Here is a 26,627-nt window from a genome sequence, read left to right as displayed (position 1 = left end):
AGTTACAGAAGCTGTTTCAGTATGCAGCCCCTCAAACAGTACTTCTCCAACAGGGATCCTACAATGCATTACACCCAATAGGAGTTTTGGGCCCACGTGCCAAATTCGCGTGAAAGATTCCTCATCAACATACTGTTATTACGAGACTGCTCTGATCATTCCTCCATCAGTCCCACCTTCAATCCAGACATTGCTCCTATCGCGTTATTGGCACTAATACATCAGTAACGCGCATTTTGAGTTGACATGCAGTGCCATGATTATGCAACATCATGTCATGCAAGCTGACTGACACCTTGCACTGGAGTGATTATCCAGGACTCCCACCACAGAAGACTGGCTACTGAATAGAAAACCACCACTTTCCTACTGTAGCCCTCTGGCTTCTCAGCATGTCTGCTTACAACAGCAATTGGCAGCCGAAGTTTTGTTCTCTGCAGGCTTGATTTTTAGAAATTTCATTTTAGGTTTGTACCAGCAGATAAAATATCAGCAGGTGTGGATTTATGAGTGAAAATAGTAATCGCACACCTAGTTGTACGATTATTGAGGAATTTTGTGCCCACTGCACACACAATATTTTCTTAGAGAGTAAAGAATGATTATTAGTAGACTATTGATATACTAATCTCTTGGACGACCATTAAAAGGGATAAAACATTGGCCTAAGGATAAAAATCTGATTGTCCAGATTGTGTTACTCCAGTAACACATTTAGATCAAGTATTATTCATGGATGTCCGTATTTTCCTGACCTGTACAAAGATCCTAATGATTAAGTATTTTGAGGAAAGGAAATTTACACTTGAAGGAATGAATAATGAAAATTAATTATTTACATTTGAATTGCACGTTTTGCCATAGAAAACTGGTTTTCCTTCTCACCATAATGGGAGAAGGATGAAAATATTCTAATCCACAAACAGACTGGAATGAAAACGTGCTGAAACACGTACTAAAACAAAGATGCTTTTCGCAACTTCCAAAAATCCCAGAGTCGAGGTTCCACAAAGCAAAGGTAAGCAAAATAAAACATCACTCAAAGGCACAAACATTTCTGCACAGACAGCTAGGTAAGAGAGCTTAAAGGTACATAAACACGGAGAGCCTAAATAGTCCCATAACCTCACAAGCTCAGTGTAAATTTGGGAGATTCTGTAATAAATACAGACATGACATTTAAGTCATATGTTAAACCTACCCAATTTACAGATTACGTAGAAGAGTTAGGATGTTTGAACTGTATTCCAAACACTGTTACAAATGCAAATATTCCCTGCAATCACATCCACAGTCAAGTATACTGAAGGAAATCAGGCACCATGGATGATTTTTAGAATAATAATCAGTATGGTAACATCAGTCTGTGTAAGACATTTCCCAGAATGTTAATGAACCGTTCCTATTCTACAATATTTATTACAAGAAGAAGGATGCATACACTACAGGCAATTTAGTAAGGGATCAAATGACATCATAAGTTAAATCTTTTTTTTCTCTTTAACTTTGTTTCCCAATAAATGGTTATACATGCTACATTCAAGCATAAATTTCTCAGTCTTTCCAGTCAAAGGAGATTTTTTTCATTTAGTTAGAAAAAGGAGCCAGGCAATCAGCAACACATATAGTTTGATAGAACTGAAGTATCTGAGACTGCAGCAAGACTGCCACTGCAGTCTTTATTCATCAGAACAATGCTCTCTCCACAGGTCCTTCAGGCAGCCATCTCTTTACAGTTCAAACCTAGACACATTAGAAACTTTGCAGGCAGCTTGTGGGGCATTTCTTTCTCTTATACCTGTATTTTCAGGAAGGCAGTTGTTGCCTTCAGTTCTTCAGGTTCGGCCTAGGAACTTCTCTTTATGGATCAGAGACCATTGATACAGATTGCTAGTTTTTCATACCACTGTTGACCCTCTCCTTACCTGTTATTCTGCAAAGAACCGTTAACAGCAGTAGCTCTAAGCCAACAATCCTGCACCCCTTCCTCCCAAAAGCAGAATTTTATTTATAGGAGCCCAGACAGCAGTGCTTTATGGCACCAAGTACTCTAAAGCCTCAGATCTCTCTACAGAACCTCCGTTCTGCAACATTACTTCTCTTCATTTAATCTACTCCCCTCAACATATCCCAGATCAAATACTGAGGGCTCAAATACCCTATCACTCCTCACAGCTTGCCTGCCTGTCCTACCCCAGGTTTCTTTTCTTTCTTTCCAAAGAACAGTATTCCTACTAGTACCTCTTGCTCCACCCCCCCCACCCCCGATTTGATTATCCCTTTTCCTCCAAACACATTTATAGATTTGAGATACCCACTGCCACGCCTTAAAAAGCTGCCACCACTGCTGCCAACTTTGCTATCTTGCCTGAAACCTGAGACACAACTATTATTTTCCTAAAGGTCACTCTTACAAGGAATCCACAATGCATCGTAATAATTTCTAACTTACTTTGGAAAGTACAAAAATATTGCTTATAACTATCTTTATACTTTCCTATAAGATACTGTTATAGACAGAATTGTTTCTATATCATGAAACAGCTGTAGGCAGAAGTAATTCCCAGAAAGTGTATGGAAGTGACCACAGAAAAATAGTTCATATAAAAGAAGTAGAAGTCCTCATATTTTTAGACATTTCCCTGCAATTTTAAAATGCAGCTGCAGATTAATTTAATTTTTTTCCTTTTAAACCAGCCAAATTGTTTCAGCACAACATTAACAAACCAATCATTTTTTAAAAAGTGAGTTGGGCTGCATGTTGCATTGGCATGAAACTCTGAGCCAGCGTGAGGTAGAGTTTAGATGGCTTAAGACTTGGAGGGGTTAGATGCAAGTTATGTCTCTGGAACACAATCTCTGCACTCTATCAACAGAATTTACTGCCATGTATGAAGATGACAGTGCTGTAAACTGAAATCCAATGCTAAGTTAACAGGACAAGTTTCTGGCTAGAGAGCAAACACACTCCACCATGAGGGCAACAGTTGGGGCATAAGCAGTTGATAAACAGTGCATTGCCACAAGTACAAATTCCAAGGAATTATCACTGCATGCCCTGATGTAGCTAATGGTAAGCCTTGTCCCCCTAGTTAAGAGACTCTGTGGCCGCCTCACGCTTGCCTGTGGCAGCCCTCTGCAATAACACACACAAAGCTAGGACCAACCTGTTCCTTTTCACTTCTGTCCGTCCAAGGAAGTTCTTAGATTCATAGATACTCTGCACAGCTTCCACCTCCAACAAATAGCAGCAGAACAAGGCTTTAGCACTGCGAACTATTTCACTTTCCACGCAAGATAGTCAAGCACCATGACAACAACAGTGAAGATTGGGGAAAAAAAAAAAAAAAAAAATCTCACCGAACAAAAGGAAACCAATTCTAAGTTTTGACTGTAACACTGGGCAATACCAACAAAAGCAGGATAACGTAATAATAGGCAAAAACTTTACTTAATCACAACCTCCAATCATAATTAGCCTGTACACAAGCCAAAGCCTCAGCTACAGCCAAGGTGTACAACTGCCCCAGTCCAGTGTGCAGTTCCAGACAAAGAGCCCAGACGCAGCCCTCACAAGGGAAGCATCCCTCAGAGAGGAAAGCTACAGCTCTCCCAATGACTTTTCTGATGCTCTGAAAGTTTTTTAAGTATTGCCATCCAATTGTAATAGCATCACCTTTATCACAAACCAAGCTAGTCTTAAAAGGAAGCGTTAAATTAGCTTATAAAATACTTATTAACTTGGAACCACATTTTCACTGCTTTTTGGATCTCATTAGCTAGGCACATAACAAAACGTAATCAGCCTAGCATACACCTGGTGAACTAGAACAGCTACGTGGAACATGTCGCTGTCAGATCTATCAGTGCAACTTAACAAAATTGAGACATACCAGGGATAAGCATAGAAAAAAAAAAAAACAACGTACAGCTATAAATTCCTGCACAGAATATCTGCAGTCATTGTTAATTGATCTCTGTGTTCATGAAGGAAGTAAGATGGAGTGTCAACACCTTCAAGATCTTGACTTATAACATACAAGTGTTCACAGTTTTGCACCAAGGAGCTGTTTTCTCTTTCAGACGAATTTCTGTTCCGTATCCTCCTCTGGTCTGTGGCATTGGAGTGGCACATTCTTTTTATTAGAAGCTTTTACAAAGCGATGTTAGTAACCCTGTCTGTAAACACTATTTAATTGTGCAGGGGCTGTCTGTTTTGAATTTACACTGAATTCCAGCAACTTACTCCTGTCCATGTACAGCCCTTTTCTAACCTGACCTTGAGGTAAAACTTCAAAGGCAGGAAAGGAAGAAAGTAACAAAATACCCTTTCACAATTTACATCTATGAAGTGTTAGTTCACATTTAGATTTTGAAGTGTTGAGCTTAAATGGAATTCTTGTGGAAAAGTCTTAAAAGTTATGCTTCTGAAATAAGATTAGAGTCTGAAAAGCTACTACAAAGATATTTTTTTCTCCTTTTTAGCTGATAACTGCTTAAGAGATAAAATAAATATTTTATACTTCTGGGCTGCTCAGCTATGGAAAAATAAGATATGCCTACTGTCACATGAAAATCTGCTCACTCTGGCAGAGTCTTTGTGAGATTTCATATGGGAAATATTCGTTACATTTTGAGCCTTCAATTTTTAGGGAAAAGTAGTCAATTTTTCTAAAATTTATGAAAGCAGAAGCTTCAGTTCTGAAGTAGGTCTTTGGAAGTGGGGATAGGGGGAGGGAGACAATTTGCAAACTTCTGGTTTGTACCTGTCCTCAGAATTAAGAGGGTGGAGTGCATTATTACACTTTGAATTTTATTCAAGCAAAGAGAAAAATAGGGTGGTTTGGTTGCAAGTGAGAAAGAGAGTGGGCAAACAGAAGTCATACCCTTTTGCATACAAGCAGAAGCCTTGATCCTGAAAATGTAAACAGTACCCTAGCATCAATTAAAGGCTGAGATGGAAAGTGTAGAATTAGCGACCAGTCATAACCCACTGCAGAATGCTCACATCAAGCTTCTGCGTGTTGCAGTTGTGACTCACCACACCTCTTCCCCAACTCCCTACATGCTTAAACTTAAGTGACAAAAAGGAGTTCAAACAGTGGGGCATAAAAATGTGTTCTGATACCAGTATCCCAGTATTTTTCTTAATCGTCTAACTAACAATTTTTTGTAACTTTTTATTTCTAGATTTCATTTCTACAGTGTCACCTTAACTTTAAAGTTTCATGCCTCTGAACATCAAGCCTCCTACTCCGTGCCCATGGAAAAGCATGTCCTTGCACTGCTGAGCTCAGCTGCGGGCAGTTTGTGTGCAGCAGGCACTCTCCCCCACCCGAAAAACAACATGGAGTCTAAACTGTGGGCGGATTCAGTGCCTTGTACAGGCACAGCAGAGTATGTGCGCGCCTACCCAGGCCATGTATAATGTGGTCACCACAGCAAAAGTAATGGGGGCAGCAAAGGCCTCTGGAGACCCCTGAGCACTCACTGACACCTCTGAAGATGCAGAAGTGAGTATTTTTAAAATAATAAAATTAAATAAAATTAAAATACGAATTGGACTAGTCCCATAGTACTTGAGATACCAAAAAGGGAGAATATTAAACCAATTTATCCCAGAGCCTGAAAGGTTAGGTCCAATAAGTAAAACAGAGGACAGATGATTAATAGCAAAGGATATACAAGATACCAGCAATATTAATTTCTTTGTAATAGCTTTATCAACCCCTTTTATCATAGCCTTTCTCCTAGATTTAATTTAGACAAAGGAAAGCAAAATCAAAGAATATTCTTAATCAGTGCTTTAACTACATAACTAATGATTTATTTAAAACAAGTACCTATTCTGATGAAAGAAAACCTCATTATTTTGAAAAGCTTCCTTACTCTACTTGATTAGTCCATTTAAAAGGAGGGTAAATTAAATAATATACCATACAAAACCCATTTATCTTACAAATTTACATGAAAAAATCTTGTGTTATAGGTTGCTGCTGAGTAAACTTCTAGTAATGAAACAGCTGCACAGTAGTTTCAGTTAAAAACAGTAGCAGCTTGTTTTGCAACATACAGGATAGCAAAAATATAGCCTGCATACCAAAGGAACCTTTACAGTAAAGTACACAAGTATGAAAATGCAGGCCAGGATTGCAATGCTGGATTACAACCTCACTAGTCATAAGACATATGCCAGTAGATTCACTTAGCGCAGAGACCATTTCATTTTATCACTGCAGCATACCTAATGAATACTGTAACACAACAAGCAACATCAGTGTTTTCCCTTGAACAGTAGCTTTTTGCACATATGAATACGCTTGTAGAAAGGCTTTTGACAACGTAACTAATATTTCAGAGAGAAAGGAAATTGCATCCTTAATGATGTTACCATCACAGAAATTTCAGTTAAGTGCAAAGCAGACTGGGGAGTCAATCGCAGGTCAAGCCACTTAGAGGTCAAGTTGCTTGAAAGAACAGGGTTCTGAAGTTTAATTACTTTCAGCAAGGACGCTGCTGATAGGTCAATAGCATGAGTTTTATAGCTGACAACACTCATGGAAAGAAATCACTTCCAAGGCTGAAGTGGCTATGGACTACTGAACAACAAGATGGAAAAAAGTAACTCGAAGTCAAGACATATTTTAAGGCTCACTGTTTAGAAACTTTTAAAAAATTCTACTTGCATGACTGATAAGTAATGCGGCCTAATACATCTCACTCCCAAAAGCTGTTAAAATACACAACAAAAATACAATGTTTTACATGAGAATATAGAAGTTTCTGAAGGAATTTCAGCAGCAATAATAATCTAAAATTTCAGCTTCATTCCACTGGCAGAATAACTAGAGCTTCCTCTGCCCCTTCAAGTTAGTATTGTAATGGCCTGGACAAGGTATCTGGATTATAAAATATCCATTGATCCACATTTTTCTCACACAAACTTCTGTTGGGCCTCATCTCCATTGTACTTAAATCCCCCTCCTTACTGTGTCCAAAGCCTGTAATCCTTTACAGTGTTTCAAAGATGCCCCACTATCTGGAATAAAGAAATACAAATTTTCCTGAAATAAAGAAATGGGCTACAGTGCATAAAAACATAGCCTTTCTCCTGCCATAAAAGTTAAAAAGACTTCTTGATACAGTTCCAAAGCTTGTTCTAAGATCATATAAAAACTGTTTGGATGTTTTAATAGATATTCCTGACTGTGCCATTCAAGACTCAGAATTTTATTTTGAACATCTTAATCAGAGCAATAAACTGGACTCTCCAGCTCTGGTAAGCAAAGGAATGAAACCTGAAATCACGGTGTCACTAATAACTTACATTACAAAAAATGAGTGCATTTTCCAATAATTTCACTATTTTGCACCTATATACATCCAAAAGGTACAGCCACCCTACATACTCAAATTCAGAAATACAATGAGCTTTCAGCTTACTAATTATTTTTAAAGGCTGAGTGTGTATACCAATGTACAGCAAAATGGAGTAGAGTACTCTTTGGAAAAGGTGGCATACTGTTCACTTGCAATTTACCAGTTCACCTATTAACACAGAATTAAGAATGAGGAGAAAGACAGGAAAACAGCAACCAGAGTCAGCAGTTCTGTCTGAAGAAGGAATTCAGACCATCCATACAGATTGTTTAACGGCTAACAAAATGTACGGCAATTAGGAAGCAAGAATCGATTACAGTGTTATAACCTCAGTGATCTTCTATGGAACACACAAGCCCACGTGGGCACCTTGCCATAGTGCATACACAAACTTTTCCTTTCCAGAGGGAAGGTGAAATACTGAGAAAGAGGAAATGTACTTTGAAAGTACTCTGAAAGTACTGAAAGTACTCATTCCATTCTCAGTAAGTGCTAAGACTTGTATCGCTCTTGTAGATAGAGTTTAAAAATAAAAAAAATTGGGATTCAGAGCCGGAGTCAGTTCTCAGACAATATTTACTTTCTCACCAACATCTCTTCCACATATGAATAAATTAGCAAGTCCTTACAAAGTACTAATGAAAAAATCCTCACTTCCTCCACTTCCATAATCACAGGAGATATATTAATAATTTTTCATTCCAACCGAGTAGAGCTCCCAATCTGCAGCTTCACAGCCCTTGCTTGCATTCACAAGCTACTACTTGTGTATTCAGATCAGAAATCTGATTGCCATCTGTATGCACTGATTACTTAGTGATCAAAATAAGGTGCAAAACATCTTCAAGTATGCAAATCAACTCTTTGACCAAATATTGAAGGCTCAATTAAGCTTGGCCACCTGAACTGTCTTTTATGTTCTACAGTGAACAGGAAGTGGGAAGAGTGATATATATATATATAATTTCACCAGCACACAGCTCCAGCAGCCTTATAATGAGAGCAGTATTTCTATAGGACTACAGCAATTTCATAATTTTACTGAAAACAGAAAAAAAATATTTTCCAACAAAACTTTTTAGTTATAAAATAAAGTAGTACTATTTACATTATGCAAATAGCTATCAATAGCTATACAGTCAAATGACCATATGCAGCAAGTTAGTAAGGCCCGATTCTCCACCGGGGCAATAGCTTATTCATCCTGTACACTTACTTGATTTAATGGAATTCAAAATAGAACATGCTGTAACATCTCATAATTAAACTTCAGGAAGACAGGCTCTCACTGGTTTTCTGAAAATTTTAAGGCTTCTGTCCAAAATTTCTTTTTTAATTATAGGTTAAAAGAAACATTATTTAAATAGAATTCCACATGTGTGAGACAAAGCATGTGGTCCTTTATAAAAAGGACAATGTTTGTCTATGATTGAAAAGGTTAGAGTTGTTAAAAACAATAGAAAAAAATCATTTACAAGCTTGTTCTCCGATCATTTGTTAAAAGCTATACAGGTTCTACTCAGTTTCCCAAACTATCATCATCTAAGCTGTTTCTGAAAAATAAAATGAGCAGCAGAACCAACATCTCACAGATACGGTTCGTTTCTTCATTAATCCTCTCCCCTGGGAAAAATGCATTCGGTCAAGCTTAGTGACACTTCATCTCTTTGTGACAGTATGCAATAGTATATTCTATTTGCCTGGCCTGATAGAGCCCTAGCCTATGGCCCTGACGACAATGCTAAGAGAGAAATTCGAGAGCGATCACAACTGATCGGGGGTGGGGGTGGGGTGGGTGGAGAAGTGCTTTAAGGGCAGTAATAGAGATTGTTAAATACGCTATAGGGCATGTAATACAGAATTTCCTTGTAGTGCTCAAAATTCAAGCCTTTAAAAATTTTTTTCTTACCATCACATAGGCAAGTAAAAAAGGTTAAGCATCAGTTTACTACAACCCAATCTCACAGAAACTCTTCTTCCGAACAAGGGTCCAGATTCTGAAAGTCATCCCTAGGTGCTGACACAAGTCCCTGCATGAAGAAAGGTAGATTTAAACATGTCTTACTGAACTGAAACCAAAGACAGCATCAGTCTTGGAGAATAGCTACAACCAAACATAAAACACCTGATTGCTTTCCTCTTAATATCACACTGTGGTGCTTCATTGTCCTATTTGCAATCCAACAAGCCTTTTTAGAATGGTGAACAGTGGATGGAGGGCTTTATATTTGTTATTTTATGGTTTTATAACATTAAACAATCTACTATCAAAGTAGCAAGATATGGTGTTGCATGGTAAGTCATTTGGATGGCTTTGGCATTAGCTTTCACCATCTCAGGGAATCATTTATCTATCATATAGCTATTAGAAAGTCATTACATTGATCTTGGACAAATACTGCACTGCTTTTGATGAAAACTAACAAGGACTCTGATTAGCAAAATGAGACATTGTAGCTGGTTCAGGTTTCTTATATTTGTTGGTTTGCATGCAACAATCTGGAGAGGGACAAGATTAATTAGTCTTGAATTACATCCTAATCATGATAACTGCAGCAGACAGAAATTCAGCAAATATGCAAGACCAGGAAAAATAAGAATACTGAAGTTAACAATACACGGACCCTCTACTTTACTTCTAGACCTCTTTAAAGTCAAAGCTATAGATTAATAAAGTAATTGGATCCCTGAACATTCATGCTATAAACAGCAGGCAAAACTCACTGCCGAAATCACACAATGGTCTAGTGATGTGGGAAAGTGTGTTTGTGGGGCTGAGAGAGACTAAAAAAATGGGCTGAGTCTATTCTCTGCGTTATGCCCTTTCCATCATGGAGGCGACATTTTTTTTCCCAAGGATTTCTAAAAACATCTGACCCAACCCCCTTTCTGAGAACACAAAATATCCACAGGCATGAAAGGTTACTGTGTATCAACAGAAGTCATGCAGGGCAACCTCCTGCCAGGAATTAAGAATAACTAGCAGAGAAAAGAGTCCAAAGCAGGGCTATACGCAACCTTGAACTTTTCTGCTCCTTGAAACCAAGCAAAACTTCATTCTGCCATAAAGTGGATATTCAGGTAAAAGCAAAGCTTTATGCGTGGAAGCACAGCATTTGATCCATTATTTTCTCCCCTTTTCTCCTTTGGTGCTAGTACTAACATGAAGCCAGAAATTCTTCAGTGGGTTGGTGTTAGGAAAATGTTTAGTAATAAATTGCTCTTTTTTTTTTTTAACCTCCAACTTTAATGCACAGTATCTGCTGTTTTGATAAATTCCCTACAAAGCAATGTAATATTACATATAATCACAAATGAAATTAACCTAAGGTGAACACAATGTGAAATGCATGTTTACAAAGCATGCTAATTAAACACTGACAACTAATATTGATTTTGATGTGAAAGAAGTAAACAACAGCAAGGCTGAAAACAGACTAAGTTCCTTAATGGTGGCGCAGCCACAGAGCTCAAGACAATCCATCAACTTTTTTTTTTTTCTTTTAAATAAGTGCATACTTTGTACAGTTCCCTCCTTTTAGTCCAGCATTTTTAGCAAGGCAGCAGAGTTTTAAGCAGACGTCATATTATAACCTACAGATCTCCAAATTTTATAGTGTTAATAACTTTATTACAGGGAACAAGCAAGCCGTTCCTCTAAATGAATAATACCTTGCCTGGTGTACTGGGGCTGGCTGGGATGGAGGCAATCCTGTACACTGCATATGGTGCTGTATTTTGGACTTATCATTGAACCAGTGTTGCTAACACACCAGTGTTTTGGCTTGCACAGCATCGTGCTTTCCTTTCTGGCACCCTGCCCACCTCAGCAAGCATGCCAGAGGTGTGCCACAAGTTGGGAGGGACACAGTTGGGACAGCAGACCCAAACTGACCAAAGGGATATTCCCTACCATAGGACATTGTGCTTAGCAATAGAGCTCAAGGAAAAGAGAATGAAGGGGTCTGTGGTTAAGGCTTTCACTTTCCCGAGTAACCGTTCTGTGTGCTGAGGCCCTGCATTCCAGGAAGCAGCTGGACACCTGCCTGCCAATGACAAACATTAATAAATTCCTTATTTTGCTCTGCTTGCCCACACAGCTTTGCTGCTTCATCTCAACCCGGGAGTTCTCTGCTTTTGTTGTTCTGATTCTCTCCCCCCCCATCCCACTGTGAGGGGAATAAACAGTGGCTGGGTGGGTGCTTAGCTGCTGGCCAAGGTCAACCTATCACACCTGGACACACTCAAATACACTCTTTTCACAATTACACTCCCTGTGTTCCTTCTACATTCAGGAATTTTGAATAAAGTAGACAGATTGTGACATTTCTATTCCTTTTTATCTAACATACTCATTGCAGTTTAAAGGGTGTGCAAGAAGATACAATTCAGAATCTGAAAAAATTAGATAAATCTCAAGAAACCATGAAACATTCATACTGCCTACTGTCAGCTACTTAACAAATAGTCAACACCGTAAAGTCACCGTACCTAACAACTAATTAAAATAGCTGATAAAAATTGTGTAGCACAGATAGTACAAATAACTCCGGAGTGTATAGTGCTTTATATACTATGAAACCTTTAGAATTTAACAGAATTATTAATGAAGAACTGAGGGCAAATAAATGCAGATACATGAAAAGTTACAAAACTGGATGTAAGACTGAAGCTACGATCTAAAGCTTCCCTCTTGTGTTTAATGAATATTGTAGAAAATACTAAAATAGAAGTAATTACTAATATGTGAAAAATATTATGGGATCTATACTTATTGGCCATAAGTCACTTAATTTATTTATACTTCTTTCACATAAGTTACTCTTGAAAGGCAAATTCTTCTCTAGTGTATATGTATTTGCACAAATTGTAGTACAAATTTGGTTCATACTGTTCTACAACATTACAAACTACATGCAGATGTACTATGAACATTGAACTTATATTTCCAAATAAATTAATATATGGGGCATATTTGGCAAAAAAAAAGGTTATTTTGCCCACCCCCCCCTTTTCTTTTCTTTTTTTTTTTTTTTCCCAACAAAAGAGACAGAATTTCTAGGAAACAAAAAATTCTCAGTTAAGAATTCACAAAAAATTATAATATGCAAGTGAATTAAAATGTTATAGACTTCTGACAGTTTAGAAACAAGGACACTGAGAATTTTAAGAGTACTTCAGTGCTGGATATATAAACAAATTGTTTGCCCTCCCTTGTTAAAGCAGGAGTTATTAGTTAGCTATACAGATACATCGTCAGGCACACAGGCAGCAACCTGTACCAAATACGTACAAAAATAAGATACTTTACAGTATCTTTTATAGCTACATGCTAGGAGTTCTGGGGAGTCACTGCTAGTAAGAACAAGCATGTTACCCAATTCGTAGTCAGCGGCTGATAACAGAGAAGAACAGACCTTCCGTTATCCCAAAAAAAGGCAAGACTTCCTGTCTGCATGCTACACTAACATGAAAATCAAATCACATTTTGTGTGTGTCAGAACACACAACATTTTAATGGGAGATCAGATATATGAAATATAGAACTCATACCACATAAGTGAAATGTTAGTGCACACATAATCTGAATGTAATAAGAGAAATGCCTCAAAAATATGTGTACTGTTTCCAATTCATCTGGAAACAGCATATACATTTGCCATCTCAAAGGTAGTACCACAAGGGCAAGGGCACGCACTTTCTGGTGGAAGCTGAAGAAGTTTGAAGTGATACAATGAGATATACAACACCCCTCCTGAATATATCCAGTGTCATTTTTCTCTCTCATGGCTATCTGGAGAGAAATGGAGCTGTTGGCTGGGACAATACTGACTGAGTATTTTTTCATTCTAGCCTGCTCTGATAAACAAAGGCTACATTTAATTGAGGTAGAAATGAGCTTTCACAATCAGTAGCTCAGGTCACTTTGAAATATCCACTCAAGGCAAACCTCTTGCAGAATAGTATCTTTGAGTAAAATTTTCTACCACTTCTGGCAGACTACAGAATTAGAATCACAGATTAATACATATTGAAAAGCTCTCAGGAGATCATTAAGTTTAAGCCCTGTATGATTAGCTGAGGTTCTGCACTCAAGTTTTGAATATCTTCAAAGACGGAGATTACACAACCCCTCTGGGTAATCAGTTCCTGTACCTGACCACCCTCAATGTAAAATATTTTTTTAGTATTTAATCGCATTTAGCTCATTGCAACTTGTCTCTGATGCCTCTTGTCCTATCACTGAAGAGTCTGGCTTCATCTTCTCCGTAACGACCCATCAGACAGTTTAGGACAGCAACACGATCTTCCCTTGGCTTTCTCTTTTTCAGGCTAAACAAATCCAACTCGCTCAGATTCTTCTTGTATACAATCTAGCATTCCGATGGCCTTCTCTGGAATCACTCCAGTATATCAATGTATTTCTTGTACTGGGAGCCCAAAACTGAACACAGTATTTCAGATGCAGTCTGACAAGTGCCAAATAGAAGGGAACAATCATTTCCATCAACCTGCTCCATATGTCCTTGCTATTACAGCCTAATACGTAGTTGGCCTTCTTTATTGAGAAGATACACTGCTTTCACATGTTCAGCTTGGCTACAGGGACAGCTGGAGCATTTTCTGCAACCTATCACATCTCCAGACTGCGCTGTTGTAGTTTGATTCCTGTAGATAACAAACTTCCTCATTGCATACGTTTTTAAGAGCACCTGGGCTACAACAATATCTCATACCTGAGCACTTCACACTGTCATACGTCTTCACAGCAAACCAGGCTAGTTCTGTTTATTGCTCTACTCCAGAATAAAATGGAAGCTCAAAAGGCCAACTGAACCTTTTAATTCACCAAGGAAGAAACTGGGTTTTCAATCAAGGCCAAGACAGCACTGGCAGAAAGTAAGGTTACTGTGTATCACCTCATAAATCATGGATTCTGTTCACACTGGTAGGAAATTAGGGGAAGATTGCTATGGGTCAACTTTCAAATGCTGTAAGGTTACACCAACCTGAGAAACCTTGCACCATCACCTTACAGCAGGAAATAAAATAAGCATTTGGTGCTCTTTTTGAACATACTATCATTTACTTCCTCTCTAGATTCCTCTGGTCCTTTGATATGTGATGTACAGAAGGTAACATTTCTTACTCTTCGTTTGGCTCAGAAAAACAATTTTCTTTCAAGCTAGTAAGTGTCTGACCAGTAAATTAAGTCACGTTATTCTGTGGAGGAAAGGTTTGGAAGCAGTACTTCATTATGAGCAGACACCAAATGTCTGTTTCATTTGCTTTGCGTGTCTTACCTCAGTATAAATACCATTGTATCTGTAGGCAGAAGTTGGAATGAAATAGAATAGAATAGAATGAAATGGAAATTTTGTTCTGGAAAATAAATATAAGCTGCAAAGTGCTTAATACTGTAATTTCCTGATGTAGCTAAACAGGAACAGAAAAAAACATGCCAGCCTGGTATCAAAAGTGAATGCCTAATTCTCTGCTCCTTTACAGCCTGTGTGTTCCCACACACCTATAAACAGTGAGAGCAAAACACCTCAATTTTAGGAGGATATGTCCCCTATCCTTTGCAAAGATAGAAATCTGTCAAATGTCCCAAGGAGAATTTCCTGAGTTCTTGATCTCTATTCGTTCCAGCCATTAGCCTTGAAACTGATTTTTAGTGCTAAAACACAACTTTTTGTGACCATAATTGAGCTTCCATGAAGACTTAGTAAAATGATCCTAACACAGCATTGGGGAATAATTGCAAGAAGCAGCTATGGAACTCATCAACTATGAAAGACAACAGAACGGTCACATGGTGCTGATTCCTACTTCTTACCTCCTTTTCTACTAATTCATTTAACATTTTAAAATATCACCTTTTCTTAATTTCCATTTTATACATAAAGTGTATAAGTTAATATCAGTTCTGCATTAACTATGATATGTTGCAGAATCACAAACAGGACAGCAGACAATTCCTACATTGAATACTCTGAAATGTATTACAGATTGGTGATAAATACATAAGGATTCAAGAAGACACAGTTCCAGAAGAAAATTCAACAGTACACACATATAGAATCATAGAACATTCTGATATGGAAGGGACCCACAAGGATTATCAAGTCCAACTCCTGAATCCACACAGGCCAACCCAAAAGTTAAACTATATACCTAAGAGCATTGTTCAAACACTTCTTCAACACCAACAGGCTTGGGGCCATGACCACTGCCCTGGTGAGCTTGTTCCCATGCTTGACCACCCTCTCAGTGAAGAACATTTTCCTAATAGCTAATCTGAACTTCCCTTGATGCAGCTTTAAGCTGCTCCCTTGCGTATCATTTTTACGAACAGACACAACACATTCATTTTATATATTATAAAGCACCTACTTAATGTCAGTTGCTTCTGTTTCAATATCTGCTTTAGCTAACAGGGTTCTACAAATAATCACACTTCAAGGAAGTTAAATACTAATAATCTCTATGGCTTTCTTGTTACTCTCACCTTCTATTAACTTGCTTATCTATTTCAGAACACTGTAAATATATATTTCTATTCCAACGGCAAGAAAAGTTTAATGAGATTACAGCAGTAGTTAAGGCACTCATTTCTATGGTGTTGATTTAATAAAAAGAATCAATTTTAAGAACTGCAGCACTAAAAAGATAACGCAAAACATTTATTTGTGCAGACACTACAGTACTGCCAGCCTGGCTCAGACAGTTGCCCTTATGGAGGGAGGTATAGACTTAGGAACCCTATTCACAGCCTTATTAGAATAATAGCAGAACAAGACGGAGTGAAATAGAGGAATGTGAAAAGGGATAATGGGGCAGCATCTGGGATGTGATACTCCAGACTGCCGAGTTAGGAGAGAGCATTCTGAGTCCTAACCCACACGGAACTCTGCAGGTAAGCAAGCAGCATGGGAAATAACAGAAGTAGAAGTCACAACTGATAGTTCTTGGGACACGGCCTGTTAAGAAGTTACACAGTTAGGCAAGTCTCCCCAGTAAGCATACTTACCTGTGCGACTGAGGAAGTGCAACTGGAAATAGTGCCTTCTGTCAGTTGTCTGTACATATTTGTAGGTGCATCAGTCTCTTTGAAATCTATTCGCACGTCACAGAGAGGAAACTGAAGGTGAACGTTTAAGTTGCCATTTTAAACAAGATTTTTCTTCTTGAATTAGGTACAATAGAGACCTAGGATAGGAGACAACAAGACAATTTTAGTGAAACCTGAAATCCAAATATTAAGCTTGACACAATGTAAGAAACACTGTCACAAAGGTCACTTGCTGATCACAGAAAATGGGTAAAATCAACTTCTGTAGGACTCAGGGTGGGGTGGCAGGGCGACACCCCACACAAGGTCCTAATAAAAAAAAATTAAGCGCCTTAGGGATTTAGTTTGGTTGTTGGTTTTTTTCCTAGTTGATCAAACAAGGCTTTTTAAAATAGAGAACTCTGTGAAAAAGTAGATATTTTCTCCATAGAGGCAGAGTAGTGAAAAGCAATCAAACTGAAGATGCTGATTGTCAGTACAATAATTTTTTTAAATCTTTTCTGTAACATTCCTATAACCAAAGTACAAGTCATAGCAGCAAGAAATGGTTAACAATTTGATTCTCGATTTAACAGCTATAGTACAACAAATCCTCCATAAAACAGGTGCTTCCATCATTCAATTATTCCTAGCCTGAAAATGCATTCTAGTTTGAACATGAACATTGAGTTAAATGTGGAAAAAGTATTATATAACATATAAGCATGCTGCCTGCTTTAGCTCTCCAGTTAGGTAACTGTCTTCAGGAAAGCCAACATGTACCAGCACAAGAATAATAAGATCTTTTTGTTGACATTTCCACAGCTACCCATTGGAACCTCCCTTTAAACTGCTGCATTCTTACATGGTGCAGTGGATTATAAATGAAGAAAAAGTACTGGAAAATAAGATCAAGATGCCATACCATTATTCCTTGATATTAAGCTATATTTGAATGCAACCAATTCTCTGTCAGAACAGTTACTCAGAAATCTATTTAATGAGCACCTCTACCCTACACACAGTATTCTTCAACAGCAGAATACCATTTTTATCTGTGCTGCTATGAGTGGGGCATATGTCATACTAGACAGAGTTTAAAAAAGTAATATGGTATAAGGTTACAGTTTAAATTAACCCTTGAAATTTTAAGGGCAAATACATGCACTGTTGTGTACAAAGAGCCTGCTTGGCTCTTGCTATGAGATATACTTAAAGATAGTTTCCAGGCGAGCAGATCTTAGAAGTCCAGATCACCTTTACACAATTTTGGTGAAGTTAACTGTGATTTCATATTCTAGATACAGATTTTTATAGTAAAATTTTTGCTCACATCTAGCATATTGCTCAACTATGCTTCACTGAGAGATTTCTAAGCATTCACCATCCTCCCCACAGACCTACAGGGTTTGACAGATTAAAATCTGATGCAAGAAGCAGCCATGCACTCTTGTAAATACTTCTACATTGAGCAGATCTTCTGGTATTGAAATAGCGTGTACTGAGTAAAGACTGAGTATGCCCCCCTCTATCTTGGTAACTACAACCTAGACAATGTAAGTATTCGCCCTCCTACACAAACACCATCCAAAATCTCTTAGGAAAAAAAAAAAGAAACCTGCTGAAATATACTCTGAATAATTTTTAACTACAATATTTTCTCTCACAAATAACTGTGAAACAATTTGTAAGACACAGCTTAAAAACATTATAATTGTTGTATTTCAATTCTATAGAATGCCCTTTTTTTAAATAAATAATATGCACCTCAGATGAAGTTACTGTAATTCAAGCTTATAACTTCAGACAATTAGTTATGTATATAAAGTAGGTATATATTCTATGATCAAAAATTAGCATTTGTGTTTAAGACTGTACTGTGTTAATTACATACATATATTTATGCCACTCTTGCATCTTCAAGCTTTTTCACTCACTTTGCTTCTGTGACAATATATTATTTTATTAGTTATTTTTAATTATTATTTCATTATTATTAAGTCCTCTACCATTAGCTTACTTTTTAGACTGTGAAAGGAATATCATGGGGCCAGTATGACCTGTCATGAATCGGTCAGAAGCAACAGGATCCCTGGCGAATGACAGCATCTCTGCACTGCCCTCTCCTGCGCCACCGGCTTTCCTGGAGATCTTCTCTCCTTGCTCATAGCAAGAATACTCCTGAATGTCTCCATAATGCCCAAGATACTATACTATTAGCTGGGGCATCTCAGTCCTCCTTTAGCTACCGGTTAATGAGAATTAGCTGACAGTTGATGAAATTATATACTGTTCAAGTCCTCTTATAAGAGCCTTACTTTTGATCCTTCTTGGTTTATAGTTCCATTAATCTGTAGTAAATTAATTCCATAGTAAACCACTAGCTAGTCTTTGTGTTTAGAAAAGATGCAAAAGCCCTCAGGACTAGAAATTGGTGATAAGAGACAGGGGGTCTCCACAGGCTTTAAATCATGATTTCCAGAAGTATCAACCAAACAGTTACGTATGGAGACCCTTTAAGGTCAAATTTTATTATTCAGCCCCCACTACAATGTCCTACTCAAATGATCCTCCATGAACAAAATTTTGTGAATTTCCTCTGTAATTTAACTCTTTAATACATAAAGCTATTATAATGCTTTATAACCCTCCATGGGATTTTAGCACACCACATGACTATTGCTAGCTATCTGCAGTGCAGAAAAGTAAAATTGCTCATAGTACTTTCAAAGGTGATAATAGAAATATAAATAGTTCATTAAATAGCTTTTAATCAAATTAAAACTATTCAGCAAAGGAATATCTTTTGTCCATAACTCACTGACTCATATATATTAATTGTTCTCCTTCCTAAAATAATATCAGGTAAAAGATGCCCTTAATTCTTGGACAAAACCTTCAAAGAGTGAGGTGAAGATGAATCACTTTAAAACAGCATTTATAAAACCAGTGCCAGTGAGGCTTCTTTGTTTATGGAAAGGCTGTTAGAAAATGCATCGCTAACTTTAATGTGATAGAATGTACTTACCCAAAATAAATCTAAGCCATTTCTGGACCACCACAATTCATCAAGTTAACTTATTACATGGGAAGAATTTCTTAATTGCCTCCACAGTAATTTATTTAAAGTGAAAGTGAAAAGAAATCACAAATTAATCATCCTTCTCAATTATTTCTTCCTCAACTTAGTGGGACCGCTTATCTACAGGATTTTGTTCCTACTTGTACAATATAAGACTGCTCAGTGAAGTCCACTGAGCATCCAATTTAGTACTACGTTTTGGTTAGTGATACAGCTGCTACCCTGACATTTTCAGTCTTCAGAATGGTTGCAAGAATCAAATGGAACTGGCAAGGACTAAGTTGTGATTCAAAATTTGAATCATCTCTGATGACTAATCAGTATTCAAGTTCTTCAAGTATTCAAGCTTGTATTCAAACCACTTTATCTTTCTTCTTCACAATTACTGAAAACTACTTCAACAATCTAGTCTGATGCTTCAGTGAACCAAATCCATTTGTAGGGATATAGGGAAGTTTCACTTGACAAGCAATGGAGACATTTTTAGATTTTTATCATCTTGTTAGACTCTCTTCCCAGTCCCCAGAGGTAGTAATTCAATAACTGCAAGATTAATCCAGAAGAAAAGCAGTCAGAGGCTAAAACCCGCCTGAGAGTTTTTTAATGAATTTAAGGAAGGCTAACCAGACAAGCCAGAGGCATGTGTCACTTATCAATGACTTACCAAGTTTTCATGGTGCAGTAGTTCTAGTTAGGCACTATATCCACACTTTAGGAAAGAACTATGCTGGGATTTATAGCAAACAGGCCAGATGCTGGTCTTTGTCTTCATATTTTGTTTTGCAACAGAGGTTGGAAAAAAAATATCTTCCCTTTCCAAGATGATTAGAAAAAAGGTGATCAAAACACTACAGACTGATGGGATAATCTTCTAATTAACAAGGAAAACAGAGTGCACTGCATACTTGGATTTCAAGTGCGATGGCACCAAGCTTAAGTCTCAACTTTGCAGTTGGGTCAACACTGATAAAAAGGAAAATCTATTAGGAAAATGAGAAAGTATCATGCATTTATCCCAACATACAAACAAAACAACTAATGTCTCCCTTTTTGCCTGCATGTCACCTGATATCTCTTGAGCACAGGATGGCTGAGCCAATTGCTCACCAGGGATGCAGTCTGACGAATCTGCAGTCAGGCCTGGCTGCTGCAGGATAGAACTGGGACTCTTGAAGGGGTCATAAACTGTCCGGGCAGGCAGAAATCTCTCTCCCTTCAATGCATTTGGGTCCATCAAGAAAACATTTTTAAATGCATATAAAGGTACAAATTCACCCTAATGAGTTCCTCTCCTGTGATGCACTGGAGAAACAGCCAGGCCAGACCTACCTGGAAATCATGGCTTTGTGGTCATTTCCCTAGCCATGCCTCCCTGCCCAACCAGCTACCTCTGTTGCTCCCCACCTGCTGCATGACCCAGAGGATACCTTTGACTATGCAGAATTACACTCAGAACAGAAGAATGAGAATCATTAAATTCCTTTTAATAAATTTCAAACAATGGAGCAAAATTAACCCGTCTATACAGGCTCAATACCAAGGACCTCTGAATAGAGGTCCCCCTCAGCTATGACACCAGCCTTAAAGAAAAGTGCACTCCCAGCCCTCGCTCTGCTCATAAACATACTATTTCTGCTTCGTAGCCTGCCCACCACATGGCAAAGAGGAGTTCACAGGTTATAGCTAGGGCACTGTGGTTGCAAGCTCCAACCTAATACACCCCCCTTTATAAAGAAAGAGAGAGTCCTCTGGTAATTCAAGATCAGCACTGAACCCTACCCAATACTATTTAAGGCAGACTGCCTGTATAATCGGCGAGGGCAGAGTGTAATCTGGCAGGGAAAGCGAGTTCCTGAAAACTCTTAACGCTGGTCTTAGGTAAGCACCTCTTGCCACAGCAGTTAGTTTCCCATTTTAATTGCACACACTTCACCTTAACATTGGCTCCAAATTACAATAAATTGTTACGGCAAGTAACATCTCTGCTATTTAATTGCTAGGGCCAGCCAGTCTGCACTTTAAATATGGACCACTTTTCAGGTAATGCATATTCTTCTTAATACTGGACCACAAAGGTAGATAATAAACTCCTAAGCATTCATTAGTGCTCATTTCCTTCTGAAGTCTATAAATGTGAAATTTAATTCAGTAGCACTTCATACGATCTTTTGGCTGGGAATAAATGGTGGTGTTAACTGCAAAAAAAATCCTCTGTTCTTATAATTGAAATTTAGTAAACTGGTTTAAGAAGCATACTCCAAACACATACGCAATTTTCCTCAGCTCAAACTATACATCATTTACCTTCACTAAGTTTTCAGTCATCTCAAGATATTTAACCATGAATAACTGAATGAGACAAACTGTCTGTGTTCTGAGCACAGAAAACATTAAAATGTTGTATGTTCATGGTCAACCATATGAAGCAGCATGTCTGGTGTTGGCTCCAGCCTGGTAACAATGTTACTACACCTTCTTTAACCACACCGAAGAGAAATTCTGTTTAAGTTAAAATGAAGGATAAGCATCCCAACCTCAGAATAAAAATGCTCTGTATCTGTACATAGTAAGCTGTCAATAAAGAGCAATGCTCTATTCCAAAGCAAATGGCAACAGGCCATGAACAACTGGCGGAACTACTTGCTTCTCTTAGAGAAGCCAGAACATGTACCGATCCCAGCCACACGTTCATGTCTGTCCATGAATATCATGCTTATGTTCCCCAGAAATGACCACACAAAGACAAAAAAACCCCAAACCATAGTTAAGACGCTACATTTCACCAGCAGTTTTACAACCCAGCAAAACACTGGTAACTTAACACAGACATCTAGATGAGGCTGACAGGCTCAGCGTATAAAAAGCGACAATGCAGCTTTCAGTTTTAGCTTGAACATCTTCTACATATATATTTATTTCTTCAGACAGTACGTTCCCTTAAGAATTACCTCAATCTATTTAACAAAAGTTGTTTAAAATATATTGCTGTAATGTTGCTCATTTTAACTGAGACTTAAACATAGGTGTTAAATTAGATGTTAAATCCATTAGATCTAATATTAAATAAGGATTAGTTTCCCTAAAATTCTACCACATTGTGTTTTTATACTCTCTGAATACTTGTTTGTGGCAACAAATGCACTAGATGCTATGCATGTGGCTAGCCTGGTAAACAAAATACATGAAAAAAAATATGAGAAAAATTAAAATATCAAATGTTTTTTTGTAAAAGCAGAATGTACTATGAGTCTTTTTTAAAAGAATTACATTTTCAATGATCTCCAGAATGAAGGGCTTCAAATTGCATAACTCTCAACCTCCCAAGGAAGGAAGAACGGAGATACAAGAAAGTTTTCCTCTTTAGAAGGAATGTACACTTGCCATGATCAGGATTTTCAGAAGAAATTGCCTCTCTAGTTCTCCTTTGTGCTCAGCTACATTTGAGAAGCTATAAGGTATAGAAGTGGGAATCTTAACTGCATCATTAAGAAACTGCTTTATAAACTTATGACCTATGAAGTTTCTACTTCCTGGGAAAATTAGGAGAGCAGTGCAGTATCCTCATGAACCAAAGCAAGTCAGACCTGAAGACCCAAAGACTTGGCAGTATCCTTTTAAAAGCAGGATTAAGTTTTGCTAACAAAGAAAGGGTGAAGCCAGCTGTCATTATGTTTTATATTACCCCCAATACAGTAAATATTTGGGTAATTAATGGAACTTTGTTTCTTTGTGCAACAGCTCCTGACATCACCTCAATTTTTCAAAACAATGTAATTTAATCATCTGGGAAACTCTGCTTGCAGTGTGCCATGTATGGTCTTACACAGAAGGCTGACAGTACTGGTTTGTAAGAAGAAAACTAGAAGCTGTAACAGGATTTCTCCCTGACAAGCTGTAGATGCAAGGTCAAGGTCCATAACTAAGACAAATAGACAAGGCTCAGCTGTGCTCACCATGGCATTAATTTTGCATCAGTATAATTCCACACTCACTTAAACAGAACTCGTCCTGGTTTACACCATCTAAAACCACCATTAGGACCACAGTATTCTGTGGAACTATACTTTTGTTTACAGTCTTAAAAAAAGCATCAGCTTAATAGAACCGTCAACATTTATTTGAAATTATGTTAAAATAACATTAAGTCCAAAAATCACATGAAGTAGAAACAACTATAAGCCCAGTATTGATTTGCTTGACTGCCAACTTACATTTACATAATTTATTTTCCTATGACCCCCTAACTTCCAAATATGCTCAAATTCTGATTCATAAAATGATTACGTTAATTTCAGTGAAAGGAAACCTATACGAACCCTAAAGCATTTTGCCTTTCTGCATAATAAAAACATTTTTGCCTTTTCCCTGGCTCCAGATTTTTAGTCAGCATAATAACTGTATATGATGCACTCCTACTGCACTTTTTTTCTTTCTAAATAGCAAAATCAGTTCTTACAACCGAACAGCAAATAGCCCAGAATAAGAAAGGGATTCCAGTGGAAAAACAATCATTGAGTCACATAAATAAAAGCCAAGGGTCCTTACCCATCATCCAGTTAATGTCCTTACCCTTCAGCAAGTTAACTTTTTCCAATATATCATTTATAAATATCCAGCAGGTATCTTCTTTGTTAGCAGCTCCATGCTTTAAGTGCATTCTATTTTAAGTTGAAGTCTTCAATATCAATTAATATTTACTGTCTGATCTGAATATGTTCATATATACAAATGCACATACACATCCTATAGATGCAGAAGGTTTCATAACCAAGAAAAAAGCCAACAAACATATATTAGAATCCACAGTAAAGGTTAAAATGGACAGAGGTAAAATGAATCAAAAATGTAATAGTTCAAGCACTGCTCTTCTAGTTAGATACTGCATACATAGGCAAACTGGAGTAAGACAAAGATGGAAATTCCCTAAGTGTGTTTGCACCACCATTCAGGACCAGAGGACCAAAATATTGTGACAAGGTCATAACACTGATATACTGGCTGTAGATGCTGACTGAAGAAGATGACAACTATCCCAGGTTATGCACGCCCCACGGTAACAAAAGAGGAAACCAAGGGCACAGTCCTATTCCTGTCTTTTTCCCCTAAATCTGTTTTCCTGCATACTAATCCTCCCATTAACAACAGGCAGCTGGGTCCCACCCTCCCAGCTTATAAAAGCTGCAAGACTTCAGAAAAGCTCCACACCTTCAGCAGCACGTATGGAAATGGTGACAACACGGGTGTGAATTTCACACACGCAGCAGCAGGGAAGAGAGGACAGTCACTCCTGATGCATAAAAGCCTGCTGTTAGAACAAAGCCTAAAGCAACAACAAAAAAGGTTACCTTTCCACCAAAACTTTACACAATAAAAATAGTATGTCTTCCTGCAAGGATTTTATTTAATGCCAGACCTTAACAGCATGTGGCACATAAACAACAAAATCTGAGAAAGACTGAAGTCAGCCACTGATGCAAAACAGACCGCTTACTTCTGTGCACAGGTTAGTCATGGACACAGGTCTCATGCTTGAGGTGCAAATTTGACATCGGTTTTACATTGCTGACCTTCCCGCAAAGAGCACTGGAAATCTATAGATATAAAGCACTATAGGGACAAGGTACAATTTCAACAGTATTATAATCATAGCAGTAAGAGTCGCAACTGACTCAAATCAGTGTGATTAGAAAGATCAGTCCTTTTAAGTTCCACAGTAAAATAAAAGTGGAAGGCATCATATATGGAACAGAAAGAATATAAGGTTGGGATGATTGAACAGGATTTTTGAGTTACAATCACCAGTGGAAAAAGTCAGTAACCGGATACTCCAAAAATGAGTGCAAAAAGTTATGTAGGATAGAAATACCTGAATTTCTGAATGGTACTTTTTAAATTTTATTTCTCCTTTTATTTTAATTTGGCAAGTCCTCATACCCTCTTGCTGGATTCCTCTACCCACGAAGTCACAGAAGAATTCACGAAGGATGTATAAACAAATGAACTGGAGGATTTACAGAAATTTGCAAAGGAGATTTCTGCAAAACAGCACTACTTCTACTTACAAGCACTCCGTCCACCTCCAATAATTAAACAGTTTGGTGGAAGAAATAAGAAAAATTAACATAAATAAATGTTTACTAATGCTTGTGCCCTCAAACGAGGCTGCACCCAATATTGCCTGAACTTCCTTCTGAAAAGCTGGCCACTTACCCCACTTTCTGGGAATAATTAAATATTAAAAAGAAAAAAAATCCAGCTGGAAAATAAGATTCAAATGACCTGGATCTACGAAGTTTTCTCAGCTGAGAATACTTAATGTCAAGCTATTATACACACTGGCAAGTGGGACTGGCAATGAGGACAGAGAAGATCAGAAATGGCAGAGTCACCATCTTAAAAGCCAATTCTCAGCTCCCTAAAACTGTCAAGACTTCTTCAGTTTCACTCAGAATAGGTGTTGCTACGTCTGTGACAGTCTGACACCTAACCGCATTTGACGGTTGGACTTGATGATCTTAGAAGTCCTTTCCAACCTTAATGATTCTATGACTGATCTTTCTACATTTTCAAATTTTGGTTCACCATTTGATTTGAATTATTAGCTCTGCTGCCAGCCTTCCTCATTCATAATTTAACCACTACTGACAAGACTGAATAAAAATATTTTTAAAAGAGCTAGAGATTTACTGGTGTTTAGGATGTTCAGCTGAGATACAGAAGAGTCAGGTTTGAGAAGCAGGTCCTACAGTAATTTCATTATTCGCAAAGGAAGATAGCTCTACCAGGAGAGACTTCATGGTCAACACAGAAATTTATCATGATCTAGGTAAGGCAATAACCTTGCACAGCTTGGTTATTCCTGCAAACCCAGCTATTACCATGCGTAATTTTCTCTGCTTCTCACAAACTTCAAAGTCTACCTTGGGGCTCAGAAAAGCTGACTTCTGAACATTGGCTGCTGCAGCAACACTACATATTTACCCTCATGTTGGCTTAAATAGGACCAGATTTCATCTCAAGAATACAATTCTCATTTGCTTTGCTTACATTTAATAATTGTTACCAGTGCAACTATATTAGCGAATACCACCACTGCAAGGTCTTAAAAGA

The 26,627-nt window shown here is 37.8% G+C and overlaps 1 long non-coding RNA gene across 2 annotated transcripts in view; it reads right to left on the bottom strand.

The window, feature by feature from the left end:
• The window catches only part of LOC142056361 (uncharacterized), a 308,099-nt gene that overhangs the window by 277,180 nt on the left and 4,292 nt on the right, over window positions 1-26,627 (bottom strand). Inside the window, exons 2-3 of one of the 2 annotated variants that reach the window (XR_012660308.1) lie at window positions 16,415-16,593; window positions 9,290-9,410 (exon numbers count right to left, since the gene is read on the bottom strand). This is a non-coding gene — a long non-coding RNA (uncharacterized LOC142056361). The remainder of the gene's footprint in view (window positions 1-9,289; window positions 9,411-16,414; window positions 16,594-26,627) is intronic. The other variant, XR_012660307.1, reaches the window with a different exon arrangement.

Source organism: Phalacrocorax aristotelis, chromosome 4 (genome assembly GCF_949628215.1).
Source record: "Phalacrocorax aristotelis chromosome 4, bGulAri2.1, whole genome shotgun sequence".
Classification (NCBI taxonomy): Eukaryota; Metazoa; Chordata; class Aves; order Suliformes; family Phalacrocoracidae; genus Phalacrocorax; species Phalacrocorax aristotelis.
Note: the sequence above shows the minus strand (reverse complement) of the source record. Positions and strands in the feature narration are given on the sequence as shown.